We start from the raw sequence: 10,115 nt of genomic DNA, 5'->3' as shown, positions 1-10,115 counted from the left end.
CACAAGATCCATAGAGGCTGGGGTCTATCACACCAGGCAAGACCCCAGGTGCAGGCTGTGTAAAGCTGCCCTGAGACAATTCAGCACATAACAGCAGGGTGCAAGATGCTAGCAGGCAGGGCATGCATGGAACGCCATAACCAAGTGGCCGGCACAGTATAAAGAAACATCTGTGCTGAATATGGCCTGAAGGTCCAGAAGTCAAACTGGGAGACAACCCCAAGGGTGGTGGAGAATGACTGACCTAAGATCATGTGGGACTTTCAGATACAGACGGACAAAATGATGGTGGCTAACCAACCCAACATAGTGGTGGTAGACAAACAGAAGAAGACGGCCATAGTAATAGATGCAGCAGTTCCTAATTACAGCAACATCATAAAGAAGGAACACAAGAACCTTGAGAAATACCAAGGGCTCAGAGAAGAGATTGAGAAGATGTGGAGGGTGAAGGTAACAGTAGTCCCAGTGGTAATCGGTAACTAGGTGCGGTGACTCCTAAGCTAGGCGAGTGCCTCCAGCAGATCCCAGGAACAACATCCCAGATCTCTGTCCAGAAGAGCGCAGTCCTAGGAACAGCTAAGATACTGCTCAAGCTCCCAGGCCTCTGGTAGCGGACCCAAGCTTGGAGGATAGACCACCCTCGGGGGAATTTATTTTATTTTTTGCACACACACACACACACACACATATTATATATATATATATATATATATATATATATGGACAGTGGAACCCCGACTTACGAAATACATTCATTCCAGAGGGTCTTTTGTAAGTCAAAATTTTCGTAACTCGAAGCACCTTTATCCATCTCCTTTTGAGGGAGGTGATGCTGGCTGAAGACGAAGTTCTTGGTGGAGAAGGACCTCGCTCATATTTATCAATAATTTCTCTCTTTGTTTCCATCGAGAGCACTTTCTGCAAGTGATTCGAGTGAAAAGAAGAAGCGTAAAGTTTTTTAGGCCCCATTGTGAATGAACGATAGGCTAATGAAAAGCAAATAAAAATCACACGAAATAGCGCACTGCAACAAAAATATGTCTTTCATGTGGAACAGCGAAACGCAAGTACGAAACCCAAGGGGTTATCACATGATTCAGAAGGCATTCTGGGCTCAGCCAGTGGATTTCGTTACGCGGGCATTTTGTCGTACAACAGGCAGAAATAATGTCATTAAGTGCCTTCATAACTAGAATTTTTCGTTAAATGGGGTCTTCCTACCCTGGGGTTCCACTGTATATATATATGCATAATAAAACACGTATTAATGATTTATAAAGTGTGTTAAAATCTCCCAATTCTTTCAATCTTTGGGCTGAAGGAAGGACAATACTCGGTGTATAAACGCTCAATCAACAATTATTTTATTCCATACAATTCAACACTTTATGAGCATGAACCATCCGGATGGGGAGACATGCATGCAGAGGGTCACAGCAAATCTCAAAATGGTGGAGGGTTACTCAAGCTCTTATAGCCTCTGATGGCCCCCACCTAGTCGTAAAAACCTAAACATTCACATTCTTTCTCTCTTACAGCGCCCAAGTGACGGCCTTGGCTCCCTGTTTTATCTCCTCCTGATGAGATGGGGCAGAAAACCTCTCCAGTATGCTCTGTTCTCTTCTAATCAGACAAATAAGGCGATGACTCTCTGAAAACAGTGTTTCTTATACCTCAGCAGTATAATGCATCATAAAACAATATCATTCATTCACCATAAATCAGCAGTCTAATGTAATACAAATCAGTTTAATAAATGTAATAGTTATCACCTTCTTCTAAGTCAGGAGAATAATGCAAACTAAAACTACATAATAATTTCACAATCTTTAATTAGGGGTATAACGTGGCATAAGATAATATAATAATATCTCACAATAATCTCACAAGTGTTTTTAGCTTAATTAATAACCTATCTATAAACTGTTTTTTAGCCATCTATAAGGGGAGTGTTATTATAAAGTGGTCCCCTAAAATGTTTCAATTTATTGGTAAAGCTACAATAACACTATATATACTGTATGTATGAGTACATTATAATTCTGGCCATCACATTTTGACTCAGGTGCCATTTTTTCCATTACATACAATTTGAATATCGTAACTCTTGATGCAGCCCCATATTTGTCTTTTTTCATCATCCATCATCGTGTAAGAATGAAGACAATTTGCTTAGACAGTGAAAAACAAAATGTTTATTGAACTTTACTTAAACGTTTGTGGATGATTTCTTGAAAATTAGTTGTGGTAATGAAGCAGGAGCAAAATGATCACGTAGAGTGCAATGATTGCAGAAACAGCCATGAGGACTGTGCACATGAACAATTTGTCCAAACGTCCACACCTGCACCTGAAAGTTTAGTTATTAGTTAGTTATTTAGTTTATTCCAATGAAATGTAAACATCACTGGATTTGTTATCATTAGTAAACTATCAGTGTATATCAGAGAAACTGCTCTTGCCTGCAAGGTTTTTCTATAGGATGTTCAGCTTGTTGGTTCTGAAGTTGACCACATGGTGCTTCATTGTGAGCAACACTTCGCATTTGGATTTCCTCTGCATGGAGAGGAAATTATTTTTAGGATCTACAGCATCAGTTAAAACCAATAAATCTGAGAAGTCAAGCGCATAGAGAATATACACTTAAACACACCTGACATTGTTGGCCCTTTTTATTCTGCTTATTGCTGTTTTCCAAAGACATGCTGCAGACAGGAAAAAAAAAGCAAAAAAGCCCTTACTGTCTTTGAATAATTTATTAATATTTCTGTTCTATGGGTTGATTTAAGAATTGGGATGGAAAAAAATGAAAGTTGATGAAGTTTTCCAAAATTGGAAGATCTAGAGATTAGGATGAGAAAAAATTGAACAATTAGTAGTTTTTATAGAAGGTACAGCAAATGGGCTTACCATTAACTCGAACCCTAACCCTAACACACAGAAGCATGCCTCTCTTCATCCCAGTGTGGAGTCCATGCAACTCTTGCTCACAATATATATAAAAAATAAAAATATCAAAACAATGGTGTGGTTTCTCTCAACAACCACTTCAAAATCAAATGTAATAGCTGAGTAAAACAGAGAAATATATAGCGAAGTAAACTCAAAAATAAACTACTACTAAGAAGTTATAATATTTAAATCCCCACTAAGATGGATCAATTACAAAACACATGTTCATACAAAAGTAAATTTTCCCAACATGGCTGAAAATACTATTTAACATGTAGCCTTAGATGATGAACTTATACACATAACACAAAATCTGTACCGTACTCTAACATTTACACATAACTAAAAGACAAATTGCAGCGGGAAAAATCAGTATACACACACAGCAGGTCTCTCTTCATCCCTGTTTAACACAAGGGTGTAAAACACATACATGGGTGGTATAATGGATAAAAGGCTGTTTGGATTACTATTTACCTCATTCAAAGTAATCAAAAGGACTCTGGGGGCCTTTAGCCCTAAGAACTAATACTTAGTAAAGCAGAATGTACCAAATTTGAACTTCTAATTTAGCACAGGGAGAGGAGCTACAGAGAATGTGCCTTACCAGTGTGGAGTCCATGCAGCTCTGGCTGGGAAACCCTACAGATGCAGCATGTTTACTAGCGGTGTCCCAATGATTAATGTCCCACTACAACAGTGACATGTGGAACCTTATTACGGTAGCTTGCAAAGTATTCGGCCCCCTTGAACTTTTCCACATTTTGTCACATTACAGCCACAAACATGAATCAGTTTTATTGGAATTCCACGTGAAAGACCAATACAAAGTGGTGTACACGTGAGAAGAGGAATGAAAATCATACATGATTCCAAACATTTTTCAAGAATAACGAACTGAAAAGTGGGCTGTGTTTAGTTATTCAGCCCCGTTTGGTCATTGTGCAGTCAGTTGCCCATAGACATTGCCTGATGAGTGCTAATGACTAAATAGAGTGCACCTGTGTGTAATCTAATGTCAGTACAAATACAGCTGCTCTGTGACGGCCTCAGAGGTTGTCTAAGAGAATAATGGGAGCAACAACACCATGAAGTCCAAAGAACACACCAGACAGGTCAGGGATAAAGTTATTGAGAAATTTAAAGCAGGCTTAGGCTACAAAAAGATTTCCCAAGCCTTGAACATCCCACGGAGCACTGTTCAAGCGATCATTCAGAAATGGAAGGCGTATGGCACAACTGTAAACCTACCAAGACAAGGCCATCCACCTAAACTCACAGGCCGAACAAGAAGAGCGCGGATCAGAAATTCAGCCAAGAGGCCCATGGCCCATGGTGAGGCCCATTGCTTTCATGACTATGTCTATGTCTACACAATGCTTATGCTTGAAAAGGTCTCAGTAATAGTCATATGGGCTTGAGAAAGTGGTCAATCACGTCTTTTGTTCGTCATTAGAGAGTAGTCACATGACTTTTGCTGATCTTTAGCAATTTGTAGCTTTTAAACATAACATCGTCAAGAGCCACTTTCTCTCTGGCTCTTAATGAAGGCAGTCGCACTTTGTCCCTCTCCCTTCCCTTATCTTTCCTGTCTTGTCTGCTTCTCTCCCTCTACCCTGGAAGAGTCTCACATCCCATTTCGCTGCAGGGCAACTTGCATGTGACAAATAAAGGCTTTCTTGATTAAATATCCTCTAAATTCAAATGGAGTAGGTATTTTTGGCGTTTATCTAAGTACAAACCCTGCTGGAGAAATTTGACAACCAACTGCAGCAGCAAAACAAGACACAAGACAAAGCTCTGTGTGTGATATACGCGAGGGAAGCCGACTGAGGTCAAGCGCTGTTCCTTCCACTTGAACCCCGTCAACCTCGGCCTAACTCCCCATAGCGCTCCTTTTGTTGTGATTACATGAATATGCATAGTTCCTTTAACACGTGACAGTCTCAAACAGGCGTGTGTGTGAGCAGAGTATATGCCCGTCTGTGTGTGTGTGTGTGTGTGTGTGTGTGTTTATGTGTTGTGTGTCAAACAGAGGTGTGTGTGTGGGTGTTGAAATATGACCCTGTGAAAACTGCTCAGCCAGGCCTAACAATGTTTTTCTATGACCGGTGCTAGGAGCCTCCCGGGAGAATAGTGGGAGTCCTTCTTGCAGGAGCCCAACTAAGACAAAAGACTATTGTAACTGAAAAGATATAGTGTGTGTTCCGCTATACCATATACCACCAAACAAGATGCAACCTTCCCATTAACTTAACATGTGTATGAGGTATGCCAGAACACTAGAAGTAAGTGAACATCCTCCCATCTCATGGTGCACACAGAACCTTAGCAGACCTAAATAAGGATGAGACATTTTATCAACATACAGACGATTATATATCTCCAAGCATAAATGATTATGTTTCTAAGTACAAATGACAATTTTAAATTATCAATATGACAGTATTATTGTCTACAATGAAGGGTCCCGATGGCAGATATTGGGAGTTTAATCTTTATATACTGAGAAGGTGGTCCTATAGGACCCTCTTTATTATTGGGAGGTTCTAGAAAGTTGTACTTGTTCTTTCCCAAAACGGTGGGGCCCCAGAGCATTTCCTCTTGAATTTTAAATCATATGTTTCCAATTGTCCAGTGTCTTGTTTTTAGTTTGTCTTTGTTTTGTTCATTTCTTTTAAATTGAAGAGTCCCAAGGGTAGATGTTGGGTGTTCCATTTCTTTTATATAGTGAAAGTGGTGTTATTCAACCCCCTCATCTTTGTGGTCAATTTTAAGTCACTTCTTCTTTTGTTATATGGAAAAGTTAAATGTGGGACAGGGACTTGAGTCATCAAGAACTAACTCAAAGTGGAACTTGACAGGACTGGTCCAGAAAATGTGATAAATGTTTGAAGATTGATGGTATCACATCTCAGCAGCCCTCAGAGGTGAACTTGTGCAGATTCAAAAACCGGAGGCTTGAAATGTGGTGAAGTACTGCTACTATTACTGCTGTCACCCTCCCACGGTATGGGCTGCCAAAGGTAGATCTCTAGAGATTTCTGTCCAGGGCCATTTTTATTTTTTAGATGGATCCAGGTGTAGTCCACCGTTTTTGCTTCTGCCTCAAGGTCTCATCGCCAGGTGTTTTTTGGGCAGCCTCTCTTTCACTTGCCATGGCGCTTCCACCTGAGAGCCTGCCTAGAGATGTTGGTTGGCAGTTTGTGTAAAGCATGCTCTACCCGGCGACATCCTGATTTCTTCCTCTACTGGGAGTTGACAGGTTCTTTCCCATAGTCACTGATGTCACTGATTGTGTCTGGCAGCAAATGTGGAGGATGTATATGTGTGCATGAGGGTGGGAATGCATGTTTGTGTCTGTGTGTGCCTGTTTGTCTGTGTTTATATGTCAGGTCGGGTCTTACACTCCACCTCTCTGGGAACTCCCAGCCCCTCCAAAGGCCTATCTCCCCTCACCACACTCCCTGCCGGTAACTGATGCCCTCAGAGGTCGGTGCGTTGGTGGTTCTTGGTGTGCGGGGCTGGGCGCTCAGGTATATACCAGCTCACACCCGGTGACTACTTGGCGGGGCCTGGTGCCTGTTGCTTGGTCAGGCCTCTTCCGGGGCAAAGGGGGCCCTCAGGCCTCCGGTCTCTGGGCCTGCGGCTCGGTTCACTCTGGCACAGCTGGCTGCCGGCAGAGCCGGCGGGCACGCCAGTGCAGCCCCCTCTGGCTTCTGCTCCGTGGCTACTGGGTGACCCATCATCTGAAGCTCTCCTCAGCTCTTCCCAGGAGGGTGGCACGGATGCCCCTCCGGTGGTCCTCCTTGGGCTCTCTCACTCTGGGGCCTCTGGATGTCTGGAGCCTGGATCTCCTCCATGCCTGCTTCATGCCCTGGGGGACAGGGCTATGGCTCTCTACATCCTCTAGCAGACCATTACATGGGGAAACTTTTGAATACAAGCACGCTGATCCACACAGGTGTGCACACGGGTGTTCACTGTTCATAGACATAAACTACACCTTTATTGCCTGCTATTTCCAAGCACAATGTGCGCTGTCGGTCCTGCTTGCTACACAACAACATTCAATATTTAATATTTACTGCTGTTTACACTTAGCTAGATTAACGTGATGGTGTTGTGTTTAGTATGTTGCTCTGTTTTTTGTTGTTGTTTTTTTTGCTTGTTTTCTCTTTTTCTCTCAACAGGTGATCCAGGAGATTTTTTTTTTCTTTTTTTTTTTGATCATGGTAGTCAGGGTCAACTTTCTGGATGCCCAAATGTTCTTGAGATGGATGAAGGAGACTCTTGCTTTGCCAATCCTTTTCTTGACGTCTGCATCGGTTCCACCTTGCTGGTCAATGATGCTGCCTAGGGTAGGTAAAAGAGTGTACTTTCTCCAGAGGACGTCCAGTAAGGATGATTGGGTTGTTATTATTGGAGTTGATCTTAAGGATTTTGGTATTCCCCTTGTTGATGATGAGTCCAACCTGTCCTGATGTGGCTGCCAATATGCTGGTCTTTTCTTGCATCTGTTGCTGACCAACTGAATGGGGACAACAGCTGATTCAGCAGTGACTCGACCACAGGACCCCACCCCACTTAAGAGGGAAAAGCTGAAAGGCTGGGTATCACACTGGAGGGGAGCCTGTGTGTTAGGTTGATTTTGATAATAGTTGTCATTGTTGTAATTAAATTTGTAAACCTTGTCCTGAACTGCATGTTTAGATGTTTTTCTGTTCCTCCTCTGCCTGTTGGAGGGTGGGGGAGGCAATTAATTATAGTGTTTAACTGCAGACAATGCATGTAAGGTCCTGGGTGTCCTTATTTAGAATAAGGATGTTTACTTCTTGCCATTTATGGCTCACCTATGGTTGTATATGGTGGGCCGTTAAAGGAGTTAAGCCATATACAGGGTGAGGTCAGATGACCCTTTTTTTATGACCAGCAGGAAGTCACACACACACACACACGCTCACACCTGCATACACACACACACACACACACACACACACAAAATGGGTGTTTGTGAAACTATTTGTGACTGAATAAAATGTGGCAAGGTGACACTGGGAGTCAGAATCGTCTGAGGTCAAGTGCAGAGTTGCAGCTCTGAGATTCTGACCAGGCTTCCCTTGCACCGCAAGTTAAAACCAATCGATCGTTGTTTGTCTTGCTTTGTTCATGGGTGTTAAGTCTCTGAACCAGCGGGGCCTGCTAGTGCAGACCCAACACTGTGGGATAGCAGGCTGCACGAAACACATGCTCTTTTGTTCACACGTTTAAACATGTGAAAGGAGGGATTGTTAGGATTGAAAATCTTTGATTTCTCTTGCTAAAATAAGTGGCTATAATCATTTTCATATACAGTATACACTGTAAATGTGCTCATATGAGTTGGCACTCAGTCTTTTGAAGGTCAAAAGCTTAGTTTGGCGTGACTGTCCGGACTGATATATTGTAGGAAGGACTTGAAGTGCAAACACGCTTACACACATCGATAATGTTTAGAATATGTCTCTGGGTCAGAGAGTCCCGAATATGATATTCTAAACCAACTTTGAATTACTAAAAGAGCAATGGATAATAACATTACATTCTCAAGAGAAGAATATATAGGGCACCTATGCTGAGATTAAAAACTGGCACCTTCCGCACGTACAGTTAAGCCCATAATTATTAGTGGTGGGCGGATCGATCCAAATATCGATAGTATCGATCCCAAGTCGGGATCGGTATCGGATCAATACTAGCCTGGTTAGATCGATTCTTTACTTTGAGTTCTGCTTGTTTGCTATGCTGTGCTTTTGGCAAAAACGAAACAGCCAGGTCGCTGGACTAGCCGCTCCTGTGTCAGCGGAGAGCAGGCACACTTTGCTCCCCCGCCCCCCTCTCTTATGTTTCGGTGTTGCGCTGACACGTCACGTGACTTAGACACTTTGGGGGTTATTAAGTTGTTTACATATTAATTATATTTTTACCAATTGTTTTTGTTGTTGAAAATTTTAATTGTAATTTTCGTATTATAGTTTATCAACACTATTTGTTTTAATTTGTTTACTGGTTTGCGTGCACTTAAGATTAAAAAAAAAGAAAGAAAAAAAAGATCGCCACCACGGCAGACCCGATGGCATTTTCATGCTTCGCCGCATCATTTATTCTTACAATAATCACATGGTTGCTGTAACAGTACATTCAACGGCTGCGAGCTGCAGCCGTACACATCACCACCACCAAACCTGCAGCGGCATCGCAGAACACGCCCTGCCACATACCCCCATCGCCCGCTTCACCCCACCCCGCGAGCAGGTGAGGGAATCGGCCCGGACCATCGGCGCCCCATGCCCCGGCCCAGCGACGGCGAAGTGTCCACTCTAGCGGTCGCCCGTGCCTCCAGCGGAGGCCTGATGGCCACCCATATGGCAAGCAGAGGCGGCGGAGCAGGAGTGGAAGTGAGCCGGGGCTCAGAGGCAGCTGGGCAGACGGCCGGCACGCAGGACCATGCAGCCTGCGTGCCAAAGCGGACAGCATGCCGCCCTCAGGCAGGACCCCCGCGCACCTCGACCTCCATCTCCAGCTTGGCAGGTCCCGTTGGCGCGCCAGCCTCCGGCTCACCCCGAGCCGCGTGCTGTCCACCCTTACAGTGATCACCCGGTTGCTGTAACAGTAGCCTACATTCAATGGCTGCAGCCCTCCTGCTGCCAGCTGTACACATCAACACCAAAAACAACAACAGCACAAGCAGCGCACAGGTTTTAAGCCGGTGAGGCATAATTGTAGATGCAGTGAAGGTGAGTCCACCTCATCTGCAGCAGCATCGCAGACCACGGCCCGCCACAATAATAAAGCATTTTTTATTTAATTATAAATAAATTATTTCTCCTAATTATGTCCTGGGTTTTAAGTAATTAATAATATAAAAGGAAAAATCACAAAAAACACTTAAGGTCATGAAAATTAATTGCGATTTAGCAATTCAATGAGGCATCCACCTGATTTATTAAAAAGTATCGGTATCGGTATTGGTATCGGCAATACTGGCCCGTATTTACTTGGTATCGGATCGATACCAAAATATGCAGTATCGCACACCACTAATAATTATTCATACCCCTGCCAAATTTTGACTTAAAGTTACTTTTGTTCAACAAGCTAGTTCTTTTTTGAGCAGAAAT

The 10,115-nt window shown here is 43.1% G+C and overlaps 2 long non-coding RNA genes across 3 annotated transcripts; one reads left to right on the top strand and one right to left on the bottom strand.

The window, feature by feature from the left end:
- Positions 1 to 2,464: 2,464 nt before the first annotated feature.
- Positions 2,465 to 3,596, bottom strand: LOC112845328 (uncharacterized). Of its 2 annotated transcripts, none has more exons than XR_003218145.1 (3): positions 3,563 to 3,596; positions 2,657 to 2,708; positions 2,465 to 2,559 (listed from the first exon to the last, which is right to left on the bottom strand). It is a non-coding gene; the product is annotated as an uncharacterized LOC112845328 (long non-coding RNA). The 2 variants fall into 2 exon arrangements; XR_003218146.1 differs by lacking the exon at positions 3,563 to 3,596 and adding an exon at positions 2,914 to 2,997.
- A 529-nt stretch (positions 3,597 to 4,125) lies between these two features.
- On the top strand, positions 4,126 to 8,283 carry LOC112845329 (uncharacterized). The gene is made up of 3 exons (XR_003218147.1): positions 4,126 to 4,290; positions 7,149 to 7,316; positions 7,504 to 8,283. It is a non-coding gene; the product is annotated as an uncharacterized LOC112845329 (long non-coding RNA).
- Positions 8,284 to 10,115: the final 1,832 nt, after the last annotated feature.

The sequence above is a fragment of the Oreochromis niloticus genome, unplaced genomic scaffold (assembly GCF_001858045.2).
Source record: "Oreochromis niloticus isolate F11D_XX unplaced genomic scaffold, O_niloticus_UMD_NMBU tig00006736_pilon, whole genome shotgun sequence".
Lineage (NCBI taxonomy): Eukaryota > Metazoa > Chordata > Actinopteri > Cichliformes > Cichlidae > Oreochromis > Oreochromis niloticus.
The sequence above is the reverse complement of the archived record's forward strand: the minus strand, read 5'-3'. Positions and strand labels throughout refer to the sequence as shown.